Source organism: Trachypithecus francoisi, unplaced genomic scaffold (assembly GCF_009764315.1).
Source record: "Trachypithecus francoisi isolate TF-2019V2 unplaced genomic scaffold, Tfra_2.0 Lachesis_group1, whole genome shotgun sequence".
Taxonomy (NCBI): domain Eukaryota; kingdom Metazoa; phylum Chordata; class Mammalia; order Primates; family Cercopithecidae; genus Trachypithecus; species Trachypithecus francoisi.
The window spans coordinates 99,953,231-99,967,617 of record NW_022681454.1 but is presented as its reverse complement, the minus strand read 5'-3'; the positions used below and the strand labels follow the sequence as shown (position 1 = coordinate 99,967,617).

At 33.8% G+C, this 14,387-nt stretch overlaps 1 non-coding gene across 1 annotated transcript; it reads right to left on the bottom strand.

The window, feature by feature from the left end:
- Positions 1 to 926: 926 nt before the first annotated feature.
- LOC117086530 lies at positions 927 to 994 on the bottom strand. The gene has a single exon (XR_004438427.1). It is a non-coding gene; the product is annotated as a small nucleolar RNA SNORD77 (small nucleolar RNA).
- Positions 995 to 14,387: the final 13,393 nt, after the last annotated feature.

Here is a 14,387-nt window from a genome sequence, read left to right as displayed (position 1 = left end):
ACTGGCAATTCAGATATGCCAAAGAGAAGCCATAATGTGCTTTGTTGAAATGAAAATATTAAGTACTTGGCTTAATAAGAAAGGAAAATATTGTGTGCTGAATTTGCTAAGATCTAGAGTACAGTAAGATATTTTGAGAGACAGCAGTCACATAACTTCAATTATAGTATATTGATATAATTGTTTTAGTATTATTGTTATAATCTCTTACTGTGCCGAATTTATAAATTAAACTTTGTCATAGGTATGTATGTATAGGAAAAAACATAAAAAGGGTTCAATACTATCTGAGGCTGCAGGCATCCACTGGGGCCTTGGAACATATCCCCCAAGACTTTAATGGGGGACTGTGGTACTCCTTGCTGGTGAAGAGGCAGAGTGACAGAATTCTCATTCATTGTTGATTAAAATGCTTACATGTTTTAAAAGAAAACTCAAATGTATTTCTCTTATACAGACTGTTTTTAAGATTCTTACATATTACTATAGCAACTCATTTTGGAAATCAAAATTTATATACTATGTACTCTGAGTCTAAACAATACTACAAAATAAAATTGAACTCCACAAGCATACATTCCAAAATATTTATTTTTCTAAATATTCCTGTAAGAAGCTATGACGTATTAAGACAACCTTTTGATTTTTCATATTTATGCTCTTACAGTTCATGACAAACAGGCATCACATTTTATTGAGAAATATTCAGTTGCCTTTCTGTCTTCTCACTTATACAAGTGAATTTTATATAGGTGATTTTTTCCTATAAAAAACGAATTTATTTATACTTTAGTTTCCTTATTTATCTTTCAGCTATTCTTGTTTTTTTTTTCTATAATTTTAATACAAAATTGTCAGTAAAGAATATTTTAATGGTAGATTGGTGGTACACTGCTTAACTACTAACAGCAAACCGCAACCACCCCAGACACATCAGACACATGGTACATTTCTTCATGATTCAATCTGCTGACCTATGCAACCATCATAGTATTGTTTGTTTTATTGTTAAAAAAAAAAGTAAAAAAATAAAATAATAAAATAAAAATTATTTGTGGAAAGTAAAAACATTATATCTAACTTAATGACTTCCTTTTTCCCCAGATATAATCTTGGTCTTGCCCATATGCATTTATATTTCAAATAGTTGAAAGCATAAAAGTTATTGCATAAATGTTTCATTCCTATTCATATTCCTGATTTGTTTCAGCCAATATCTGGATACAGTCATGTATTGCCTATCAATGAGGACATATTCTGGAAATGCATTGTTAGGTGATTTCATCACTGGGTGAACATCATCGTGTACTTACACAAACCTAGATAGTATAGCCTACTACACACCTAGACTATATATAAAGCTAGATAGTATAGCTTATTTCTCCTAGGCTACAAACCTGTACAGCATGTTACTGTCCTGAATACCATCGGCAAAATTGTAACAGAGTAGTATCTGTGTAACAAAACATATCTAAACACAGAAAAGGTTCAGTAAAAATACAGTATTATAATCTCATGAACCTGCTGTGGTAAACATGGTCTGTTATTGTCTGAAACATCCTTATGTGACATATAATTGAAATTTTCATTTCAATAAAACAACACACATCCCAGCACTTCCCTGATTTTGGAAAGGAATATAAAAACTGTTAGAGGCAGCACCCCTGGAGATTCATTGAGGGATGAGAAAATTTGAATGGCTGGGAAAAGAGGGCATTGTCTTGTAGGAAGTAGGCAGCATTGTTGAAAAATTAGGCCTCTTAAAAATATTCTTTCATTCATTTATTTCATTTTTATGTTTTAATAGTATTCCAAAAAGCATTCTTGAAATACTTTTAAATGTATCATTTTTAGTGGAATGAATACTGTTACAGTTCTAATTTATTTTAGAATAATTGCTAATATGTCATTTGCGCAGTTAACAAAAAAGCTCTTAGAAGAGAACTGGAAAAAATATGAGATAATGAATAAAAACTAAAAATTGTGAGTGAAAATTTTTCTTAATATGATTTCGAATCCTTCTGCCTCTTCACAATTTCAATGTTAAATAGAGTGTACTGACTCTTCCTTAATTTTCAAAAGTACACATGATACAAAAATGGTTTTTCTAAGAATTCAGATTTAATGGTTCCTTGAATGGAGCAAACCTATCTCCACAGATATGTCTACAAAAAAAGTGTTTCTGTATTAGCTCTTAACTTTCTGTTGAAATTTTATTTTATTGAAAATAGTGCATTCTTAATGAATGCTGGCTTTAATTATCTATGGCATTTAAATTTATTCTGCCAGTCAATAAACAATTTCATTGAACATCTATTATATGACTGGTATGATATCAGATATTAGAATATTTAAAAAAAAGAATGAAACATGGTCATTGCTTTCATGAAACTCATTCTCCATTGAGCAGACAGTTATTTTAGCAGGGAAGTTACTTTAAGTGCAGAGAGCTGAATATTGTGCCAAAGGAACCTGAAAGACATGAGCTCCCTTCTTATTGCTACTGGGATAGTTAGAAAATGCTAACTTGCACAGGTGATATCTGAACAGTCTTAAAAGATAAGAACTAGTTTGATACACAAGGAAGAAGGAATTTTTCTCCTTCTCCCTTGTTTTTCATATCCAATCTATCAGGAAGTCTCCTTGATTTTTACCTCCTACACGTTTTTGGAATCTTCCACTTCTCACCATCTCCAATCTGACCACTGTCATTCAGGTTACCATTATCTCTCTACCAGACCAATGCAACAGCACACTACTGTTTCTCAGTGCATTAATTCACTCATCCCTCTCTAAACTATTCTCCAGAATACAGTCAAATCCGATTATGTAATGTGTACCCCTGTCCATGCTTTTTTTTTTTTTTTTTTTTTTTTTTTTTTTTTTTGAGGCGGAGTCTCGCTCTGTCGCCCGGACTGGAGTGCAGTGGCCGGATCTCAGCTCACTGCAAGCTCCGCCTCCTGGGTTTACGCCATTCTCCTGCCTCAGCCTCCTGAGTAGCTGGGACTACAGGCGCCCGCCACCTCGCCCGGCTAGTTTTTGTATTTTTAGTAGAGACGGGGTTTCACCGTGTTAGCCAGGATGGTCTCGATCTCCTGACCTCGTGATCCGCCCGTCTCGGCCTCCCAAAGTGCTGGGATTACAGGCTTGAGCCACCGCGCCCGGCCTCCCTGTCCATGCTTAATCCCCTTTGAGGGCATCCACTGATGTTAGGATTAATATCAATATTTTTAACCTGGACACCTGTACTCTGTATCTATGCCTGTCCTATGCCTACAAGTTCAACTTCAGTACCCTCCACCTTCCCCACTTTATCTCTGTGTTCCATCCACACAGTTTTCCCTCTGTTCCCTTTTTCAGGAATGCCCATTCCTCCATTTCTTACCTAGTTAATTTCCATTTATTTCTCCTGTTTTAATCCTTTCTGACTACCATCTCCTCTTCCTAAGATTGATCAAAAACCTTTTACAGACTTTCTTATGGTGTCATATTATTTTATTTCAAAGTACTTATCTCTGTTTTAAATTTTGCATTCATTACAGTGATGGTTCAATATCTTCCTCCCCCACCTTCTATGTCATAAATTCGTTTCAACGAATAAAAACTGCATAGTATCATTCAATAATATTTGTGTTGAATCAACCAATGAATAAATGAGGAAAATAACATGCCTACTTTGGGGAGAAGGAAGCATGAACAATTTCAGACTCTCAAAAGAGCCTCAGTCTGGGATATAATAGACATTCAATGCAAGTGGAGTATAGGGTTCTACTGGAAAGTCAATACAGAATAACAAGAGACAGGACTAAAGGAATAGCTTGAAAACATGCTATTATTAAAAGGCTTAGTGTTCCAGAATCAGTTCTGCTCATATCTTATATAATGGAGATGAACAGAGGTTTAAATCAGGGAAGCAACCAACTCTGTCTTGGGTTTTGGCATTGTAATTCTGGTGATACAATAAAGGATGAACTGGAGTGGGCAGAAATTACTGGGATGGAGATCATTTAGAAGATTATTGCAAGAGATAATGTGGACAACAGAACAGAAGTAAAGGTGGAAAAAGAAATCCTGTATTTATAGATACCTCTAAGGTAAAATTAGCATCACCTGACAGTACATTGATTGTTGGGTGTGAGAGAGAGAAGGCTTCTAGATAGTGCAACTAGATATATACCCTCTCCAGCAGCCAAGATAGATATCTGTGTGGTGATAGTAACTTCTCATTCTGACATGCCAAGTTGAAGGTTCATGTAGTGTATCTAATGCACTTATTCAATAGCAATATTTGGACATATGGAGCTGGAGGTGATAGGTATAAATCTTCAGAATGCAAGGTGGTAGTTGAAAAGAAAGTGGATTAATTTAGTCATGGAAACCACCTAGAATTACATGAGCAAATTAAAAGAAATAGAGAAGAATTTGATGAAATAACAGCTTGAAAGTTTTTAAAGCCAAATGAGGTCCAGAAAATATCCTGGTCTAGAAAGAAAGAAGTCTATAGGCAGTGCTCTACTGTGTCAGAGGCTGATGAGAAAGCAAACATATGTAACACTGAGAATGAACTTTGGACTTGCAATTAAGAAGATATTAGTGCTTTCAGCAAAAACAATTTCAGAACAGTAAGTACTGATGTGGATTATTATGCATTGAAGAATGAAGTTAAGACAGTAGAGACAGTCATGTAGTTTGCTCTTTCAAAATGTCAGTGAAGAGGGAGAGAGACTATGGTAATGACTTAAGGCAAGAGCAGATCAATAAAATATTTTATTTGTTTGTTATTTTTAAAACATCATCATCATGCACAAATATGTCATGCCTAAAAGGAAAGGGTGACTAGTAATATCAGATTAAAGGAAAACAAGCAAAAATTGTGGAATATTCTTAGTGCTTCTGTTTGATAATATTTTTATGACTTGACATGGAAAGTGACACCAGAACTCATTAATTTATTTAGTCACATATATATATAATGTATTTTACACATATATATACATTATAAAAGCATCTCTGTCTCCTTAAGAACCTTACAATCTCATTAAAGAAAGACCATGAAGTAATAGGGAATAATACAAACTTGATTCATTAATTTAGCAAATAATAGCAATTCCTATCAGTCAAACATTTTGGAAGATGCAAAGACTATAGAAAAGAGCATGCCCTGTATGTTTCTGACATTTGTGAAGCTTACATTGACCACTGAAAATGAAAGAAACAGTAGATTTTGGGGTTCTTACAAAGGTGCTTTCTTGCATAGACAGTTGAGTTGTTCAATTTGGTGTTCCTAGGGTGAAGAAAAGGCAATCGCTGGAGAGTTCTATTTAGCCACCTGAATAAATCTCTATTATATTGATTTCAACACTCCATGAGATGGGAGGAATAATTCAATAAGAAAACCTTAAGATCAAGTAAATTAAAACACTGTCTCATCTCTTGATAGAAAAATGTCTATTATAGGAAATCAAGCTGCCATCTTAATGTCAGTGATAGAATAACAGGATGAAAAATAAAACTAAACACTTTGTTATCATTTGACACCTGTACTCTAGGTTAATGAGGCAAAAATTTTGATATGCATATACAATTTTTAAATTTGTTCTAATGTGGGATATCCTCATTTGTGATAGCCTGATATTCATATCTTAATTATAAAATACATTCTCACTTGTTCTTCTCCAGCCCTGTCATGAGTAGACTATTTTGTTTCCTAAAACACATAAGCTTCTGATCTTAGAGGTGATGTAGATTACCTCCTTACTCCACATCACCACTTGTAGACCACTGTTTATTTTGCTTTTCCAAAAAATACCAGCTATCAAATATCTGGTTGAATCATTCTTCCTGTTTCGCGTCTTAATTATGCACACTTCCAAATCCTTTCACACCCTGACTTTAAAGTTATGAATTTAAGTCAAAACAACTCTGGCAAACACGCTGCATTTCCTTATTTCATTTATTTTCCCATGATGCCAGATGATTATTCATACCTTCTTTCTGCTCAAACCTCCAACATACCTTCCTTTCTCCTTTCTCTCAGGTACTTAACATATTTTCTCTTATTTGTAAACCAAAAATAAAATTCTAAGCCCTCCAACCAGCTGATGGATGCTTCCCTCAGCCAAGGGCATTCCAAAATTAACCAAAAAACTAGTTCAGGTCATGATGGAAGCAGGGGTAGGATATGCATCATTATATACTCCTTTCTTTGGAATTCAGGCACAGCTGACCAGCACAAACATTAAAACAGAGATATTAAGACTGAAGAAAACAGACTTTCTGTAGCAATAAGATACCAAATTCCAGGCTGACTCTAGTGGAACATTACTACATGACAGATAGAAAGCTCTGAAAGACATTGAAACATTTTACCCTAAAACATATTTCTTTGACATATTTTGAAATGGCTCTGCAAAACTGTCTTTTATGGAGAAAAAGATTTATATTATATAGAGAATACCTATTCCTTTCCAGGTCTTTTCTCTGATCCAGGAGAGAATTAACTAAGAGCCTGGCACCTCTTTTGGTCTGATACGGGCTCTGAAGTCTGTTACCTGGAGGCTTCATCTGTATGGTAAAACCATGGTCTCTGCAAGCCCTTTTCTTAACCCCAAAATTCCTTTCTACTGATTCCAGTTCTTTAGATGATAACTCTTTCAACCAATTGCCAATCAGAAAATCTTTGAATTCACCTATGATCTGGAAGCCCCTGTTTCCAGTTGTGCCCCATTACCAGACCAAACTAATGTATATCTTACGTGTATTAACTGATGTCCTATGTCTCCCTAAAATATATAAAAGCAATCTGGAACCCAACCACCTTGGGCACATGTTTACAGGATCTCCTGGGACTGTGTCACTGGCCATTGGTCACTCATATTTGGCTCAGAATAAATCTCTTAAAATATTTTACAGAGTTTGACTCTTTTCATCAACATATTTCATAAAGAAAAGAGAAGCAATCCAAACAGAACTTCCATGAACTTCTATTATCTTTTCTACTTACTCACTCCCATTGTACTCATTTGTATTCTATTTTTCTCTCCAATTGTAAAGGTAATTTATTTGAGATCCTACCTACTGCCAGCTTCTCAGTTTGGGCACTGAATTTCACCTCCTCTCACCTACTCAAAGAACTTACTTTTGAAATTATACCCTTTCTCTCATTATCAGTTTTTTCCCTCACTCTCTACTGGATTTTACTATTCTGATACAATCATGCTGTAATATTTTCTGTTAAAAATAACACCTCTCTAGATTCCATATATTCTAACTAACACTCTATTTCTGATTACTTTTATAACACTCCTTTAAAAAGTTGTTCAAATTTGCAAAGTTCACCTTTTTACTCCCCATATCTATTTGAACCTATCCCAATTAGACTTTCCCCACTGAACACCTTCACTTTGCTGAACGTAATAATTAATTCCTTCTTACTCAACCCTCAGCAGTATTTGGCATTGTTAATCACTCCACTCTATTTGAAAAAGTCTTCATTTGACTTCTGGGATACCCAGACCCGCTGATTTTCTTCATACCTCACCCATCATTCTTTATTAGCCCCCTTCGCTGCATCCTTTCCTTCTGTCCACACTGTAAATGTTGATATCCCCAATGGCTCAGTTTTTGGACTGCTTTCTACCCATGCTTATTCCTTCACATACTATTTGTACATTAATGAATCCCTAATTCTTACCTTCAGCCCACATTTCCCACCCCACATTCCTTACATTTTATCTAGTTCTACATCTTTACCTGGATTTGTAATGTGTCTCATATTTACAGATCTATGACAAAATTCTTCATTCCATTCACCTGAGACTTGTTATGAATTTAAAGTGAGATTAGTAAAAATAAAATTTCCATATTCTTACAAGTTTAAGCTAATGCAGTTCAGGTTTTGAGTAGGAAAGATTTGAATTTAACTAGAATGTGTTTTTCTAAACAGTTTACAAGAAACTAAAGAGGCCAAGGCAGTTTAAGCGGTATGTGTCTTGTGATCCTGACCCACAAGCATTTGATCAGTTGACACTTGGCTGCCTCTCTGACCTCATTTTCTACCACTGTCTCCCTGTCCACACCTCTCCTGCCATTCTGGTTCCCTTGCACTTTTCAATCTCTGAGTCTTTGGACCTGCTGTGCCTTCTTCTCTGAATACTTTTATCCCAAATAGTCACATGACTTGCTTCTCTACTTTACACCTCTACTCAAAAGGTGCATCTCAGAAAGAACTTCCCTCATTAATTGATCTGAAATAACATCTTCCATCACTCACTGTCCTCTCATTCTATTTGATTTTCTGTTAAACAGCATTTATAGCTATCTACTATAGTCTATACTTATTTCCTTCCACACCTTTAAGCATATATGGACATGAGGACAGAGATTTAGTTTCTCTTATTTATCTAGCATTTAGACAGCACATGCTACATAGCTGAGACTCAGTAAGTATTTGTTGAATAAATAAATGTTTACTTAAAATATCTAGTATGTGGGGACAACTCAGATGTTATTGATTTGATCATAGTATTAATATTCTTACAGAAATATCTATGGCATGTTCTGCTTAATAACAACAGAAACTTCACATAGTGTGCTTAAAGAAGCATATGGAAAATAAGGATCATTCTGATTACCATCATTAATCATGAAGAAAAATAACATTTGAAAACTGGGATGTTATCAAGGTATATTTTCAGTTTCAAATGCCCTAATATTTTGACTAACTACAAAGAGACAAAAAGGGAGTTAAAATTATCAGTTTTTTTCTTTCTGATCATTCTAGTTTGCGTCTGCAGGTCTGTTATAAACATTGAAAAGAACTTTAAAAGGTGGAGGTAGAGGTTAAACTCAATAATCTCTACAATGCTTTTCATGATCCAAATTGAAGCACATTGTACTACCAAGCCTATTGTGTTATGTCTATTTTTCTCAAATTGCTGCCTTGCATGCTCCTCCTTATCTCCAATGGAGCTGTGTAATGCTAAAGAATTACATGCTTTCAGATAGATATAGAGCAATAAAATATCCTATAAAAGTCAAAGTTACATTTTTTCTGAGATATATACCTGGAGGAAGAAAATATATCTACAATTGACAATTTAATTATGGTCTTTAGTTTAAGAATATTGTATCATACAATGTTCACTCTCAACTCCTTCAAGTCTGAATCATGAGACCATTAAATTGCCTTGTTTTTCATCACCATATTGCTCAAAAATATCAAGTTTATAATGTATCGACTAAGGTTATAACAGACATTTTGAAATATATGCAGATATTCTATTATGAGAAATCAGATCAAAATAATAAAATCTAGTATTGGGGGCAATCTCACTGAATGAAATACATTTTCTAAAGTGTTAGACAAAGGAAGGAAGACAAGAGTCCAATTCAAAATCCTATCAAAATTAGGAATGAAAATGCTTATTGTTCTCCTCAATGTGTATGCTATTGATTTTTAATCACATATTTTAGAAATAGAAGTGATCAGTTCCTGTTTAATCTTTTCTCCTGTGTTAATTCCTAGTCCTCTTCTGCAAGTGCTTTTGGTCCCCCATTCTCTGGATAAATTAAGATTTTAAAACTGTGGGTTTTGTCCATATAAATTTTTATTGACATCTTGGCTTTATATACCCTAGGTTGTAGGTTTTTCATTATTATATGTCACTCCTTGATCAGCCATTTACAAACCATAAAATTCTTCCCTCAAAAGTTAAGTGTAGGTAAGATTGTCTCTCTGGTACTACTTCCCGAACTTAAATTGCCTGCACATTCCAGAAGTCTGGCAAATCATATATTAACAAAATAAGATTAGAAGAAAGCTTGGGCACTTCAATATTACATAAATCAGGAAGCTTCTTTAAAGCTGGTTTTTCTCACGTATTAGGAGGGATCCTCATTTTACAACAATACAGCAATACCTACTTTGTAAAGGTTTTGCAATTTTAACAATGCCTTGCACAGGCCAGCTGTTAAATACATGCTAAATGACTGATTCAAATAATATATTACTCTTTAAGATATTTTGCACAAATCCTGAGCCATAGTAAGCTTTAAAAACATGGTAGAAATAATGGCACGTGTATAACTATGTGACAAACCTGCATGTTCTGCACATATATCCCAGAACTTAAAGTATAATAAAAGCAATAATAATAATAACAAAACACGGTAGAAGTAGTAATAGCAATGATAATGATGCCAGCACTTATTGTAGTTGTAGTGAAATATTAATACTAACTTATTTAATTATGGGTTGCTAGATCATTTATCCAAATATTGACAGTAACAATAATGGTGGTCCAAATGATCAGCTTTCTATAATATATTGTAGATATGATTGACGCTTTCCTGTTCATATCTTCATCTATCTTTTTCTGTACATATTTACAAAACAAACTTTATAGTATATTTCTCTTCTAGTTTCCCCATCTCTCCATGCCTACTCTAAACATCCCAACATCCTGTATAGAGTCAGTTCTATGATATGGAATTGGTAACTACTTCAATGTGGGACTTCAATGTGGGATTAAAAAGTCTATATGCTCTAAATAACCTATGTCAACAAGAAAACAGGATAGAATTTTAAGTTAATTAGCCAAGAAATCAGGTAAACCTGACTTTGAATCCTGAATCTACTATGCATGAAATCCTCAGAAAAGTATTTATCCTCTCTAAATCCCAATTTTCTCTTTTATAAAGTGGTGATGACAACCTCCACTGTTAGCCTGTTGTGAAAGTGAAATTAGATAATATGTGAATTAATATTACTTGCGTGCTAGTAAATATTTAACAAACTGCTTTTTGGAAATTAAAAAAAAATGATTTGTGCCATTTACCAATTTCTAGGTAAATATTCCCATTATGGCTTATCTGAAGTCACCAATACGATGTCACTAAATACAGAGTTGCCAAGAGATGTGCACAACCAGCTCCATTATAAGTTGTTTCCAGCATACAGTTGATTGATAAAAATTTGTCAAATAACTTATTTTTCTTTAGCAGTATAGACCTAGCTAATAAGTCAGAGCAGGATGGGGCAAAATCCTTGTAACTGAACCAAAAGTCTCATAACTAAAACCATACACTTTCACAGAAACACTGATCCATAGTCAATTAAAAATTACAAATAGGTCTCCCTCCCAGGATATACTATGATAATTTTCTACTAAACCATTGAGTACTAATTATGGAGAGTTATCTTGTCACCTATACTAACTAAATTAATTTAGTGGTATTAAGCTTATTAATGTGCAGAAGTTTTAAGTATTTTTGAAAATTCAATGTGATATAATAAAGAGTCTTAGATCTAATAACAAAAGGAAATGATGTTGCCAAAAAGACAGCAGATAACATGTTGATGAGAATGTAGAGAAGAGGAACCCTGAACACTATTAGTGAGGAGGTAAATCAGTGCAGCCATTATGGAAAACAGTATGGAGATTCCTCAAAAAATTAAAGATAGAACTAGCATATGAGCCATCAATTCCACTAGTGGATATATATCCAAAGAAATTAAAATCAGTATCTGCACCCCCATGGTTATTGCAGCACTATTCACGATAGTTAAGAGTTGTTATCAACCTGCGTGTCCATCAACAGATGAATGGATAAAGAAAATGTGGTACATACACACTATGAAATACTATTTAGCCATAAAAAAAGGAAATCCTATTACTTATGGAAATTCGAATGAGCCTAAAACACATTATGTTAAGTAAAATAAGCCAGTCACAGAAAAACAAATACCATATGATTTCACACATATGTAGAATCTAAAAAGGTTGATCTCACAGAAGTAGAGAATTAGAATTGTGGTTAGTAGAAGCTGGGGAGGAGAGGGAAGCAGGGTGATGGATGAGAAAAGGTTGATTGCAGGATACAAAATTATAGTTAGAAAGGAAGAATTGGTCCTGGTATTCTATAACATAATACAGTAACTATAATTAATAATAACATATATTTCAAGGTAAAGAGAAAAAAATGATCTCGAAAGTTATTACCACAGAGAAGTAATAAAATTTTCAGGTCATAGAAATGCTAACTATCCTGATTTGATCATTATACAATGTACGTATATGCTGAAACATCACACTGTAACCCAGAAGCATGTATAATTATTATGTGCCAATTATAAAAATTAAAAAGAAATAATTTTCATTCATTCTAGCTATTTTATTTTTGAATAGCAATGTGGAATATTAAAAATTGATAATGGTTTAGATTCTAATGCAACATCTATTCCAGAATGATTTGTTATTTAAAATTGTCCAACTAACACAAGACTTTCTTGCTAGCTATATCATTGTCTCACTAAAATACTGTTTATTACTAAGGGTAAATTTTGATAGCACATCGAATTATGTTAAAAATAAAATGCTTTAATTTCTTCAGCGGAAATATCTTATTATTAAAAATTTAATATAGGCAAAGACAAATAACTGCTATTGCTCATTGCATTCATAAACATCTCTCACTAAACTCTTTGAGAGCAATTTCTGATTTTTCTCTTTTAATAAAAAACTGAATATCATTTCTAGTATATGGTCATAGGGACCATAGGGAAGTCATAGGGAAGTCATAGGGAAGAGCTAATAATAAATAACACTAAAAGTCATAGACTTTAGAAATAATTTTATCTTGGGTTTTTCATAAAAAGCCAACTGCAATCAGATAACCAGAATATGGAGTTTTTATGAAACCTAAGACCAAAGTCAGAATAGCTAAAAGGATAGGCATTTTCCTATCAACAGATCTTGATAATATGCATTCTAGAGCACTTGCAGAATGGCTGAAATCCTTCATCTGGAAACATTAGTTTCTATCCCTAAGAATTATTTAGGCTTAGGTAAAGAAAATGTACAGTGATTCTCCAACTGATCTTAAACAAAAGGCTGAGAAGCAATGCATACAATGTTTATAACTGAAATTGTAGTGTTGAAAACTTAAAGCAGCCTTTGACCAATTCAGTATAAAATGGATATCTGGAAATACAATGCAAGAAAATAATAATGTAAGGTCATATTGCTTTCTGACAAGATCTTTGTGCTAATGTGAAGTAGAAAAACATCAATCTAAAACTAATGATAGGTTGAACATAGAATTCTAAAAATAAAAGAATCAAACTCTTCTTTAAATGTGCTATTGAAATAGATTACAAAGAAAAGTAAATCAACAATGCAACTAATACTTAGTCCATAGGTTAAAAGGCCAGTTCTAAGTTTATTGGGTACCTTTTAATAAATGTGGATTTCTGAAAATATGAAGAGGAATGGAAGGAATAGGTAAAAAGAAAATTACTTTGAAACAACTCTGAAAACCTGTAACTTCCTCTGACACCTTATATACTAAGGAAATAAATTTTAATAAAAATTTTACTTCTTAACTTCCAAGTTTATTTTTAGGATTTTAAAACTGGAGTCATGAAAATTTATCTAAGGATTTTTTTAATATTACAAATATCTTTTTTTTTTCTTTTTTCTTTTTTTTGAGACGGAGTCTCACTCTGTCGCCCAGGCTGGAGTGCAGTGGCATGTTGAAAGCCAAGATAGGTTGATAGCTAGGTCTCTTGCACCAAACAACCAAGTAGTGAATGCAAAGGGAAATTTTTTGGAGAAAATTAAAAGTGCTACTCAAGTGAACACACAAATGATAAGAAAGCAAAACAGCCTCATTGCTGATATGAAAAACTTTTTGAGTCATCTAAATAGAAGATCAAAGCAGCCACAGCACTCCCTAAAGTGAAAAGTTAATCCAGCACAAAGCCCCGTATTCAATTCTATGAAGGCGGAGAGAGGTAAAGAAGCCTCAGAATAAAAAGTGGAAACTAGCAGAAGTTGGTTCATGAGATTTAAGGAAAGAGGTCATCTCCATAACATAAAAGAATAAAGTGGATCGGGCATGGTGGCTCAAGTCTGTAATCTCAGCACTTTGGGAGGCTGAGGCGGGTGGATCACCTGAGGTCAGGAGTTCAAGACCAGCCTGGCCAACATGGCAAAACCCCGTCTCTACTAAAAATTCAAAAAATTACCCAGGCGTGATTGCACATGCCTGTAATTCCAGCTACTCAGGAGGCTAAGGCAGAAGAATCACTTGAACCCGGGAGGCAGAGGTTGCAGTGAGCCAAGATCACACCATTGCACTCCAGCCTGAGCAACAGAGTGAGACATGGTCTCAAAAAAAACAGAATAAAATGAAACAGCAAGTGCTGATGGAGAAGCTGTAGCAATTTATCCAAAAGATCTATCTAAGATCATCAATGAAGGTGACTACATTAAACAATCTATTGTTAATATATTATATATACATTAATGTATATAATACACAAAACAGCTTTATATTAGAAGATGCTATATAGGATTTTTTTTGTTTGTTTCTTTGTTTTTTGA